Source organism: Spea bombifrons, chromosome 7, assembly GCF_027358695.1.
Source record: "Spea bombifrons isolate aSpeBom1 chromosome 7, aSpeBom1.2.pri, whole genome shotgun sequence".
NCBI classification, from domain to species: domain Eukaryota; kingdom Metazoa; phylum Chordata; class Amphibia; order Anura; family Pelobatidae; genus Spea; species Spea bombifrons.
This window is the reverse complement of record NC_071093.1, coordinates 41,605,767-41,618,787: the sequence shown is the minus strand read 5'-3', so window position 1 is coordinate 41,618,787 and position 13,021 is coordinate 41,605,767.

The following is a 13,021-nucleotide window of genomic DNA, read 5'->3' as shown; positions in this document are numbered from 1 at the left end:
ATAAAAAGTGGGGGGTTTTTTTTGCTTATGCTCCTTGGCCCATAATCTAGTCAGAAATGAAAGTGTTTTAGTTGACATCACAGTTCAGGCAAACTGCAATACATGAGTAAAATCCAATCGGGTTTGGGCCGCACAGTCTTCCCAGACATTAGGAACAAGGCTTTCTCTCTGGTGTCAAAGTACAATTTTGCAAACGTATCATCAGAGCCAAAGTCAAGATGTATAGCCAGAGAAAGACATGTTAAGCAACTAAGCTGGAACGTTTCTATGTACTGTGTAATCATGTAGAATGCAGAAGGAAAATCCAGATATTTAAAAGTCCATAAAACTGGGAAATTTACAAAAAAAAACCAATACATTGGTACAAGGTGAAATTGATGCACAGTATATGGGAGTTACTTTTATGGCCATTAATGTCAGACTACAATCTGAATACATTTCAACTCTACACCAGCTGGTGGGATTATTAAATGTGCTTTCCAAAGCGGTCAACCAATGCCCTGGAATCCACACCTTCAGCCTACGGAAAGAGATCACCCAAAAAGCACATAACATTGCAAAACAAAATAATTGGGGGGGGGTTTAAAAACGTAATTAACAATAACTGTACTGGATGACAACGTATTGAAAAATTACATCCAAACGCATATGAGCTCTTATATATGTAATCTATACTCCCTTGTGTCAAGCCTGGCAGAAGTAGAGTTAATTTTAAATTCCAGCTTTCTTCTGTGATTTCTACACCCTTATTACATCTTATCATGAAATATTACATGAGAATAGTGTATTCGCTGGGAGGATGGGCTTCAGTACAAGGACACTGATCTATCACTTCATATCCTACATCGTATGGTTTTATACACCACATGCATCTATGCAATAGTGTTTCCAGATTAAAATAAACAATATCTGTATTTCAAACCCAGTTTAAGCATATATATCGTGGACGCAAATATTTGAACTTTCCATTCTCTGGCTCTGCATAGTTAAACCCTACTCAAAAACCAAAAGGGTCATGGCAGGTAGAATACAACCAAGGCCACAGGGAAAGCCAAGGTCGAGAATACTAATAAACCAAAAGGAAAGTATAAAGCAAAAGATCACCAATAGAATCACTACACAGGCAGTGATACACATTTTGTGCTGAATGGCGCATCGACGCGCCATAAAAGACACCCAGTTACTGAGGAACTATATGCTGAGACTTATTGTCCAATGCAGAGAATCAAACAGAACCCAGTGATGGCTCCTGGAGGGCAGCGATAGTCAAGCAGCTTCAGGTCAGGTCCTGACACTGTTTAGTTATTGATTGCTGTTAGTTGTTTCAGGCAGTCTTCGCAATGGCGAGTGAGGGGAGAGAGAACATCACAACGGAAAACACGTTAAATAATGTTAGACACATACCCCTGCTTCCCTGATGTTCTTTAAAACTAAATATCTCAAAAAAACAATAACAATGATTGAATAACAAGAACCATAAACTACAGGCGGTTTCGTAAAACAATTTAGTTATGCCAAAAGCCGTGATAGCGACGATTCTTCTTTAGCACAAACATATAATACAATACGGCATTATAGCCAGCAGGCAGCCTGCTCCTAATAGTTATCGCCTGACTACAACCTGCCCCCCAATGATGATATATATGTCAGCTTTAGTCAAAGTGACATGATCCTGGCAGGGGCATTGAAGTACAGCAGGGGATATGTCATGGACAGCCTGTTTAAAGCTCTGTCCCCATCACTGCGTTATGGTTAACAGATACGAGCGGAAGCCGCGGATACAGAATTAATGATCAAGGCAATATATTTTTAGGAAGCAGGAAGGGTGACAATTGAAAATAATATAAGAAAAAATGATTGCTATGAAATCCTAGGAGCCACGGCTCCCGTCATTTGTGCAGCAATTATGCAATTCCTTTTTCTTACTCCGTGAAGGTTGATCGACTTAAAAGTATCAGAAACCATTCAACAAACCAATACATGTGATTATTTGTGATTTATGTGGTATGCCCCGGAATAGGCATTTCAATAGCCAAAAGCTGCTTCATATTGCCAAGCAGTAAATTATCTTTGGTACAGCTTAGGAGCCAAGAAGACAATTTTAGAAGCCATCTTGGTTTTTGTTTTCCAGAAGCCAGGACGGCATCTATACTGATCCCTAGAAAGCTGCTCAAAACGTAACAGGTTCCACAAAATATTTCAGGATCCATTGCTCCTATGAGTTCCCCAGCCCTCCAAAAGCTCTCCTGCGCCCTAAATGAACTAAAATGAATAACAAAAAAAGAAACAGTAGTCCCCAAGACCCCTATTAAACAAGCAGGGCCCATCCACAAAGTTGGAAGCATAGCAATGTCCAAAATGGCTTGGGATGTCCCGTTCAGCATACCAAGATATTTTGCACAATGCTCTGCTTCCAACTTTGTGGGAACAGTTTGGGGTCTGCGCCCCAGATCACAAAGCAAGCTCTGTAAAGACATGGTTGGATGGGTTTGGGGTGGAAGAACTTGACCGGCTGCACAGAGCCCTGAACTCAACCCCATCAGACACCTTTGGGATGAACTTGAACAGAGATTGTGACCCCACCTTCTAGTTTAACATCAGCGCCTGACCTCACAAACGCTCCACTGGATGAATGGGCAAAAATTCCCACATAAATATTCCAATGCTTTGTGGAAAGGGGGCAGACTACATATTAATGTCTATCCATTTAGAACGCAATGTCTTCAAAGTCCCTGTTGGTGCAATTGTCGGGTGTCCCAATACTTCTGTCAATATAGTGTATGTGCCACTTAATAACCTCCTCCCCATTCTTTTTTGCCTCGATGGACCTCATCGGGTTATTGAGTGGTGGAGAATAGGTAGGGGTTTATATATATATATATATATATATATATATATATATCATTTTTAACTTAACCCTCGACAGGGATGGTTTTACCTACAAAGGCTGTACCTCCTGCAAGGCTTTTTTACTTTAACTCCCCATCCCCATTAGCTGGGGCTGGTGGTATAAAGGGATTATTTAATTCATTCCCTTTGGTTAATATGGGGTCTTGGGGACCCCCTTTATGTTTTGTAACAAACATGAATGTCCTCTCCTGTAACTCTCAAAATTGCCAGTCTCAGGCACTCACGTGCTCTCATGACAACTAGTCAATCTGTCAGTTGAATTTGGTCAGTTAACACTTAACTGACCCCCCAACTTCTTATTGAACAGACCTAATCAAGTCCAAAAGAGGGACTGTCACTTCACTTGGGAGGTATGGCGCCTTCATGCTCACATCTGTGCAGTGAAAGCTACAAGACTGCATTATGAATTTCCCAGCCCTCGATTTAAATGATTTTACTTAGTCGGTCACTGTCTCTGTCAATTTCCATCAAAGCAGCCAGAGCTCAGTAAACAGCTGCGCTGCAGGGAAAACATGAAATATGAATAGAGAATCACTTCCATCTTGCAGCCGAAGAGAGGAAGCATTACAAGGAGAGCATAGGCAGGCTATGGGAAGAGGCACTTGGGGGAATTATATATAGAGGAATAAGTTTAACCCCTTGAGTCTTGTTCTACTTTGAGACTTAAAGCCATTTTCTTACCTCAGTTCGCATTCAGCCACTGTAATTTCCTGTAATATGATAACATTCCCACCCCTTCTTTCTAATCCCAAAGGCATTCAGATACATAGCGGAACGATCATAAATTAACAATGAAAAATAAATACCACAATTTCCAAAACAGTGTCTAGAGCTGTCAGTCTGTCCTATATGGATTTGATCCTGACACTAGAAGAGGTGTGGTGTACCCTAAACGGGCATCAATGGTACTTTCTTGGTATTTCGTTTGATCTATATTATTGTTACAACTATGCAAGTCTGCTGATAAAACTGTGTTTTATAACTATTTTTTCTGTCTCCAATGCTTAAGTCTATGTTTTAGGGAACTAAAATAAACTTAGAGGGAAATCTAACATATTAAAACGACAAGCATGCTACATAATGACATACTTTCCTACAGAAAGTGCCGCCATGTCATTCCTGATGACAGGTGCACTTTAAGTATAGAACACAGTTTTTTAGCACTGACTTTACTAAATCACCTTGTACTACCTTCAATGTTCTACAACATTTGAAGAGCAGCTTAGTGTTCCTGACAGCCCCACTATAGAACAACGCATATTCAAGTACTCTGTGAGTAACCCTAACCTTATGTGAATAGTTTAATATGCATGCTTCCGAAACAAAAACAAAAAACTTACCTGAGATAGAAACTGTACCCATCCAGCTGCCACCCTCCTCAGCGGTCTGATAATTCTTGCCACTGATTGGCTGTTTGAAGCAGCCAATTAGCGGCAGGAGCACACTACCATTGCAAAAGACCCATGTGCAAAAGACCACCGCTGCAGTGTTCACTGAACAAGCGATGGTATATGATGTGCCAGAAGATGTCTTCGTCTGACCACATCTCCTGCACCAAAAATAGCTGCATATAGGGTGTGATTCTTGCATTTTCAAGGCTGATATCACAGAAATGATATGAATTAAAGCGTATATGATCGCTCCAAGGTCCATTTAAGCAAAATATAATTATAATAATAATAATGATTGTTTTCTTAGGCCCAACGGGAAAACATTAATAATTGAGAATACATTTGTTCAGTAATGCATACAGACAAGGTTTCAGAATGATTATGCCAGCCTACTCACAAATGTTGAAGAAAGAAAATAGATAAACATCATCAAGAAAGAAATATATGTACAGACAGATCTATTTTAAGACAGGTGCAAATGTCTTTTTTTTTGCCAACTAAAAGTTTGGGGTAAAACATTTCCCTTTCAAGAAGCAAAACCACGAACTGGAGCAATATTTTGTTGCTTCCACTTGTGTTTTTTAACCTTCTCATTCTGCAGCAACACCAAACTCGATTTTCTTTTCAACCTCAACTATTATGTTACTATTTAAAGCCACCACTTTGCCACCAAATAATGAATCTCTCCCACTGAGCGTACGATAAAAAAGAACACTCAGAAAGAACGCTCAGTCGCTCTGTGTGCTTACGCTGCCATCTTGTGGGCAACACTTAATCCAACATTTACGTCAATGCTTGTTAAATTAATTCAGAAGCGATCTTGATATAAAAATATCTTTGTACATATATAGCCCTGCATATGATTACTTGATTAAGACTGCAACGCTGATATGGAAAATACATCGCAGCTGCTGAGAATTCCCACTTGTGCGTAGCTGATGTTCTAAAAGTGTTGTTTTCTATGGGAATTTGGGTGGTCAAATCTTACAAATTTGTAATCTTTTCAGAGCTCTAGGCGTCTGTGCATTACTCTTCTAGACGATTAACAGATGTATTTTGTTTCGACACCACAATGGATATGGAACAATACATATTAGAAGCTGCTTTCCTGTAATGGTCAGACATATTTATAACTGTCGATGGTACATGTTTAAAAATTGTGGAAAAAAAGAAATCCTGTTCAAGTTCATTGTTCTATGTTTTTTGCTTGCTTTTATTCTTTATTGCGTAGTATTTCTATTATAATTGCTGAGTTATTTAACTCAGGTCCCCTCCAAATGTTATGGGTTCTGTGAATGAATCTGGACCTGTAGGAATTCCCTTATGGATGTGGCATGTCTTACGGGATCTTATGCCTATGTTGGAGGTTGTGAATCATTTACTGAGCAAAACCGGAGACACAAGCATGTAATGAATTCACCAACCCACAGTGTTTATGTTCGGCCTGACAGCATTTCAGCTCACCTGTGATCTGGCTGCTTAGGACAGAAGAGTCTGCGTACTTAAGAAATCTAAGATTTTGTGTTAATTTAGCTTTAGCCGTTTGGCGGCCTTGGTTACTTTTGTTATGGTGGGAAAGAAGCCTGGCAGCTAAAGTGAAGTAAATGAATACATCTGCATTAAGGACAGATGGGAATTATGAGAATTAATGGAGATGCAAAAATATAGAGACCCCTTAATTATTAATCTAGATCAGATGCAAAAGGTCCCGACAGGGGGAACTACTTCCATAATTAATTACATCTGGGATATCTGTGCCACTCACATGTCTAGGTTTTCCCAGGAACTGCACCTCGACTTGCAATTCAAAACACAACACGTGACCCTCTTCAGCACCTGTACGAGAAAAAGAAAAACACGTCAAAATCAGACCTTTCTGGAGCTAACAAGTGGAACACAAAGTTCTCCGGGTCATGGGGTTTGCCGAGAGCTATACGGTTCCGCGAATTATATTACCAAGGGTTACCCAGTACCTTTTATTTATAATATATCTTTTTTCTAAATATATATATATATATTTATTTAAATTGTCATAATTCCAATCTAACTTTTGAGGTTTATTGGGGGGAGAACAATAAACGCTTACCGCTGGAGGAACAATACTGATAATACAGATGTCTTCTTACAAACCTTCCAATCGATCTACAAATAAGTGCCATGAAATTTGATTTATAGATTTTGTGAAGGGCTCCATCCCATAGATATTAATTAAATATTCATTGATTTGGGACAGGATTTGGAACAGATTTTTACATATCCCGGCCCCGTCGCTATCCGCAAAAACAAACAACGAACAAAGTTAATGTGGAAAGGTATTGGTGCAGCACTTGTGGCTTAAAGAATAGAAAAGAAAGAGTTAAATGGAACCCAAAGTCAATCTTCACTACAATATATAGCACAAAAGGGGATTTATTATACTTTTTTTTTTCAGGAAAATGTTTTTTTTGTTGAAAATGTATTAAAATGTGTAAAGCTTTTTGCAGTTTAACCCCTATTTCTGCTGTCTCTATTCAAATTTTTGAGACCCTCATACCCAGAGGGGCAACAGGGGAGGATTAAAGGACTGTCTGTGCTAACCAGAGATACTTGGTAGGTATACAGAAGCACGCAGGCTCTCAGTTCAGAAGAAAGCATGTATGTAATGGGTGCTGTGGAGAGCGCACAGGCGGGATAATGTCTCGTTAAGGAAGTGGAGCCTCTCCTCACCGGCTCCCTTCACCATCGCCATCTCCTCATACTCTTAACCAAGAAAGCGCGGGACAACCACTCAGCATTCTGGCACTTTCTTTCCCCCTCTGAGGACACGCCCCTTCCCTCCTCCGTGTTCTGGTTCGCTCCTACTTGCCTTTCCCGCTCCCTGAGTTGTGCTATTGGCTGCCGTGTTGTCACATGGTCTATAGGAAGAGCCTAATACAGCGGAGCAGGGGGAGACACGAGTAATCTTTGCTAGTTATTATATATATCCAAGACTTGGAGCTTTTTAATATTAACAGATAACCGCGTAGTTTGAATTCCTGTCATAGAGAACTATAGCCCGTCAGCTCATGTAGTTTATATATTGAATGCAGTAATAAATAAGGCAGTATATGTATGTACAGGTATTTTTTGTAGTTCTGTGGTAAGGGAGGTTGGGGGGTTGCTTAATGCTTATGATGAATTTCTCTTACCGTACTTTGTAAATTACACTAAAACACAAAATTATCAGGATGGTAGTGTCACCATAGCAACCAACGGAATGATCCAATCAGCAGGAACATACAATTGATTGCTAAATTGATACCAGATATAGTCCCAGGGCCCTGTGTGTTGGTTATTTGTCTACTGGTAGCTCCCTAGCCCCTTTTTTTTGCACCACTGAGGGGCAGGAAGAAAGGCTTCTTTGCAATTAGTGTGAATTCTGTGTTAAGATGACGGTTATTCAAAAGGCACATTTGAGATGCTTTCTCTCTGCCAGCAAAGCAGATATGTGTTATTACATTCCTCAGCTTTTCATACCTCCCGAGAGTCCCGCTTGAAGAAATCAGTCCCACTTTAGGACCCAAGACCTCATGTCTTCTTTCCTTTCCCAGCGTCCTTCATTATAAGGAGCACTTAGCAGAAAACATGTTTGTTAATGAAATTGGTTGATCGTGCCCCCCAGTAAGCTGCTGTCCGATGGTCTCGTCACAGAGGAGATCTCTGATCACTATGGAGGCTGCGCCAACTCAGCATAGACTGTATTAAAAGGCGCTCCAGGCTGTTATGATCAAGAACACACCGGGATGTGATGTCATATCCTGGCAGCCCAGAAGTGAAGATGGCGGCCATGGATGGGGGAGCTGCCCTGGGTCACGTCTAGAGCAGAGCCAAACCTAAATACTGCTAACCACGTCCTTAAAACAAAAAACATCTTCTTTCACCATTTAAAATGTTGGGGGACGGGGTACTGAGTAACATTGCACGCTAGCCCACCCTCACGCAATGAATTCTCTGTGTTCCCTGTATGGGGGGGTCCAACATCACTGCCAAAAACATCACTCCTCCTACTGAGAACACTCAAATGCCTGCGATCCTTTATTTTCTTTACGGGGTCTGTGGTAATAACCCACTATAACATGAGCACGGCATACAATGCAGCAGGACTGTGCACATAAACACACCATGTGACAGCCTGCCACCCATACCTTTAATACCCTCACAGGTTAGACTACTCCTTTATAGAAAATATATACTGTATTACAGGGCACCTATATGGTGCATTATTTTATGTATGCCCCCCATTTAGGGAAAGTCTGGCCCTTTACCCTGTACATTACCCTGTACATTCTGAGCTCCTTGAAAAGGGTAGAAAACAGGACTGTGCCAACCAAAAAAAGGACAGTTGGGGGTATGCCGTATGCTCAACCCTTTGTTGCCTTATGGAACTGAATGTTTCAGAGTTAATTTTTATTAGATACAGAGTAGAAATAATAGATTCATTGTGAGGGGCCTTGCAAAGCGCATGATTATTACCCCCAGGAGCCGCAACATTCTGCTTTTATCTTCCCTCCATGCCCTGCTGTCCCGTTACAGAATGTAAGCAGTCTTTGTATACATTGCTTTCATCTCTTACAGCCTACAAGAAAGGTTGAAAATTCTGGCTGCCGTTGGACTCCGATTCTCATCACGCTCAGCCGTCTTCTGTCCAATAACTGTTGCAGCATGTCCAACCCTGAGCATTCAGTTGGTGTGAATCTGGATCCAACTATAAGGAATGACGACATTTTTGTGTCGAGCTGTAACTCACAACGTCCTCAACAAGCTGATGCGTGTGATGGGAATTGTTGTCCATAAATAGCCGAAAAGCCACAGTAGGCTTATGTATAATAAGAATAAATAAGGATAATGATAAGCTAGCACATCATTATATAAACATATCAGTACACAAACCTACTCATGCACCAGCAAACACTGACACAAACAGACAGTACGTCCCCTCTGAGTGACAGGATCAGCGTGCCAGGCAGGTGTGTTAATCCTTATACACATATATGAAAAACACATGTATGAAATACACATGTATGATGTCCAAATCGTTTACACGAAGCAGGGAAGGGGTTAAGCTTTGAGGTGGCCTCGCTCATCTTTTGGGATGCAAGCAGCATCCGGACCAGATGTTGTTGGGGAAAGTCCAGTTCCGGCCAACCCACAGAGTGTGACACTTTGTGGTCAGGAGGCACAGAGACCACCCCGGGCTGAGCAGGAGACCGTGTTTCTACAACTGTTAGCTCCTCTTCCATCTGGAGCCCTAACAGTCACATTGTCTGCAGATGCTGCTTGGTCTTACTATATCCCCCCGTATATCACCCCTCATACTCTGTGCAGAACAGCAATACTCCAGGTAAGAAGTAGGTACCTTTACCTATCATTATTAGTAAGGTCTTCGCGAACCACAGTGGGCACTCTGAGCTGGATGCCCATTGCTGGGAAGGTGATGATACCCTTCAAATGAAACTGTTCCTGGTTGTCCCATAAAAGATTTTCAAGTGCCATTCTTACTTGGGTCACATAAGGAGGACACCTGGATCCTTTATGGGACAACCTGGAAGAGTTTTGTTAGAAGAATTCAAGCCCACTCATCAAAAGTCATCAGATCTTTTTGCCCATGCCACATCAATAACAAAAAGGGTTATCAAGTCACCTGTTCTAGAGAACTTTGCTTTTGGGTATCCAGAGATACATATATAAAATACTGAAGCATTATTTGTTATGCACGGTTGATACGGTATGTTATGGGTTATGTATGTATGTGTAAGGAGCCATTCTGGTGTAAAATTGGTGCACTTGGCAGTGGCTTTCTATTCCATGCCACGGCACATGCCCACAATTAAACTTTAGACCTATCACGATTTTTGGTCCAGGCCAAAAAAATAAGGAACTTGGTCTGATTTTCTGCTGTTTTTACTTTTGCAGATCATCAGTTTGAAGGACAGACAGCTTTTGTGTTCTAAACCAAATCTCTACATCTTTTCTCATGTACCGACATTTGTAGAGTTAGTTATCTTATTCACTAAATCTAGCAAATCTGTGCAGAATTTAGAAACGACATGTAAACTTTAGGACTCAACGTTGTTTTCTAAAGAACCAGGAAGAACAATCTATGATACAACAAAAGAGGTTAATAACCAGCCGAGGAATAGTTTTTTTTGGTAGGGGTTCTAGCCCTGTTATCAATCATTTAAATGAATCAGATTACAAAGTATGAATACAATTTCATTGGCACCCATAAAAAGTGCTATTAAAGGTTTAACACAGTCTGAAAAGTGTGTTTTTTGCTTATTCCCACTTACCTGTCAGTGACTCCAAACATGTGTCCTTATCACCCACGTCCACCGGTATCTAAATGAATCTCAGTGTTCAGAACATAAGAGTCGGGGAGAGGACCAGCGTGCCGAGGGTGGAGATATCCATGTGATGAATTAACTGTTTCTTCAGCCACTAAACTCTCTAAATGATAAGCAATCGGTTGAATAATTTCTTCTGCAGCTCTGAACCCAGGCAGGGAGATGGCTATACAGGTCAGGTATAAAATTGGTTTTGACCCCACCGCAGTGAGCAGGGTCTTATTCTAAAGACGCATTGGGGTATATTCATCATACTATGAGTTGTGGTGGGATGAAACACTTCAGAACTTTTTGCTGCGCATAAGGTAACGCCAACCCTGGTGAATTTCTCCAGCAAGAAGGGCCAAGTTGGCCCCACACAACGCACACCTAAACTGGTGAGATGAAGTGTTTCACCTCAACTTATGAAAATGTCTCCGCTCGGTTTATTGAGTAAACCCTTGTGATGGCCAATTAAAGTGTAGACAAACAGTGGTAAACCAGTAAAAAGATGTTCCCTAAACCCAGTGCTTCTTCCTCTGGTTTTTTGTTCCCACAGACTTGCTAGTCTTGACCTACTATATCTTTCCACTAGACCATCAAGGATTGAGGAGAGGGTTTTCATGAGTGGGAGACATATTGTTCGCGTTCAAGGCTCTCCGTTTGTTCCGGTTGCTGCTGGCCCTATCTTCCCAGTAGAACATTTTCTAAAACCAGTTGAAAATTCATCTCAACTGACATGGAAACTGAGCCCGTCAACTGGAAGGCATTCCTGCGCTGAATAAGGAGAGGACCTTACCAGAGTTTTAAAAAATGGTGGTCTTAGGTTGCTATATATTGACTTTCCCAGACCTAAGGGAGGTGTCATTGGCATAAATATGAAAACAATTTTCATTTTAAAACTTTTTATGAGTTCATGCTGCCTAACAAATTGCTATTAAGTTTGCGTGACGTTTTACCTAGGACACTCTGTACCTTTCAGCAGTTCTAAATGGAGATAATATATGGAGTAATGTTTCAAGAGCCCGGAAAGGAAAGCTTGAGTGTCAAGAAACTAGAGATGGAGCAAGTCAGCAACCAGGGTTGGAAATTTGTCTCAGCAGAAAAGAAATAAAATATAATTAATCGTATGTCAGGGATAATCAGAACCGAATAAAAGAAAAATTCTAGTTCATTCACAATAAGAGAGGCTTTCGTTAATTTTGAATAGATGTCCTGATTCTCCTGATAATTAAAATGTTTCAAGTCTTGTTCTTCCTGTTACTTAGAATTATCTGGATCGCTACTATTTCCAAGAAATACGAGACACTTTATTGCCCTCGGTTATAAGTTTTACTTGTCTATAGTAAAGTATATTAAGAAAACAGCATGAAGCATTGGCTTAAGTTCAGAATAGGAATTTAAACAATGTGGTTTATGGTCACACTAAATGAATGAAATGAGGCTAAAAATTGAATACATTTTCTAAAGAAATATAAACTATGGGGTCAACATATCCAGACCCTGGATCAATTGTCCCTTTTCAATGCCACAGAAGAATTATACCATTTATTGACCGTAAATGCTAGATTTAGACCTTTCTCGTATATATGAAGTTTAGTAGAGGGGTCTCCAGCCAGGACATGCACCCTATATTACATCAGATCTTTCATTGCATTGTCTTCTCCGAATGTTTTACAGCAAAGACCTATCAGTACCTGCTTTTGTGTCACATGACAATTACGTGTTCCTAGTAAAAAAAAAAAGATGAATGAGACAAAATTGTCCTGATTAGAGAATTACTTTTGGGAAAGGTTTGGGCATCTCACAAGGAATGATGTTTCTGCAATGTGGTATTTGGTTACAAAAGTATTACATTCAGCCGAGTAGGCTGAAAAGAAACAAATATAGGCAATTATATATTTTAATTAGTGTTTATGTTGTTATTAGGATAAAATGATGCTTTGATTCATGTTTTTTTTTTTAAATAAATGCCTTTTTCAGCAATAACTGTGGGTTTAATTATATATAAATATTGGAATAAAATGCAGGCTTTGGCGGGATTAAGGTATGTACACTATTGATTGACAGATATATATTGTGCTTTATGTCAGTTCTGAGAGGTCAAGGTATTGATCAACAGCTGCAGTTCTATACGTAACAACACGATCTCATTGATCGGGGCTTCCTAAGGATTATTTCAATGGCTTGATCCTCTCAGAAGTAATGTTTTCTTCTGTTGGGTGATTTAAGGAGAAAAAGTGGAAACGATTCCACAATTTTAAGAAGTAATTAGGGCTGGTAGAGGGAATGTTAACCCTAAAAAGAAACACACATATAACAATGTATTCAATTAACCCTTCTCCTGCCAGAATAATAATAATGCATATATGTTTTTGT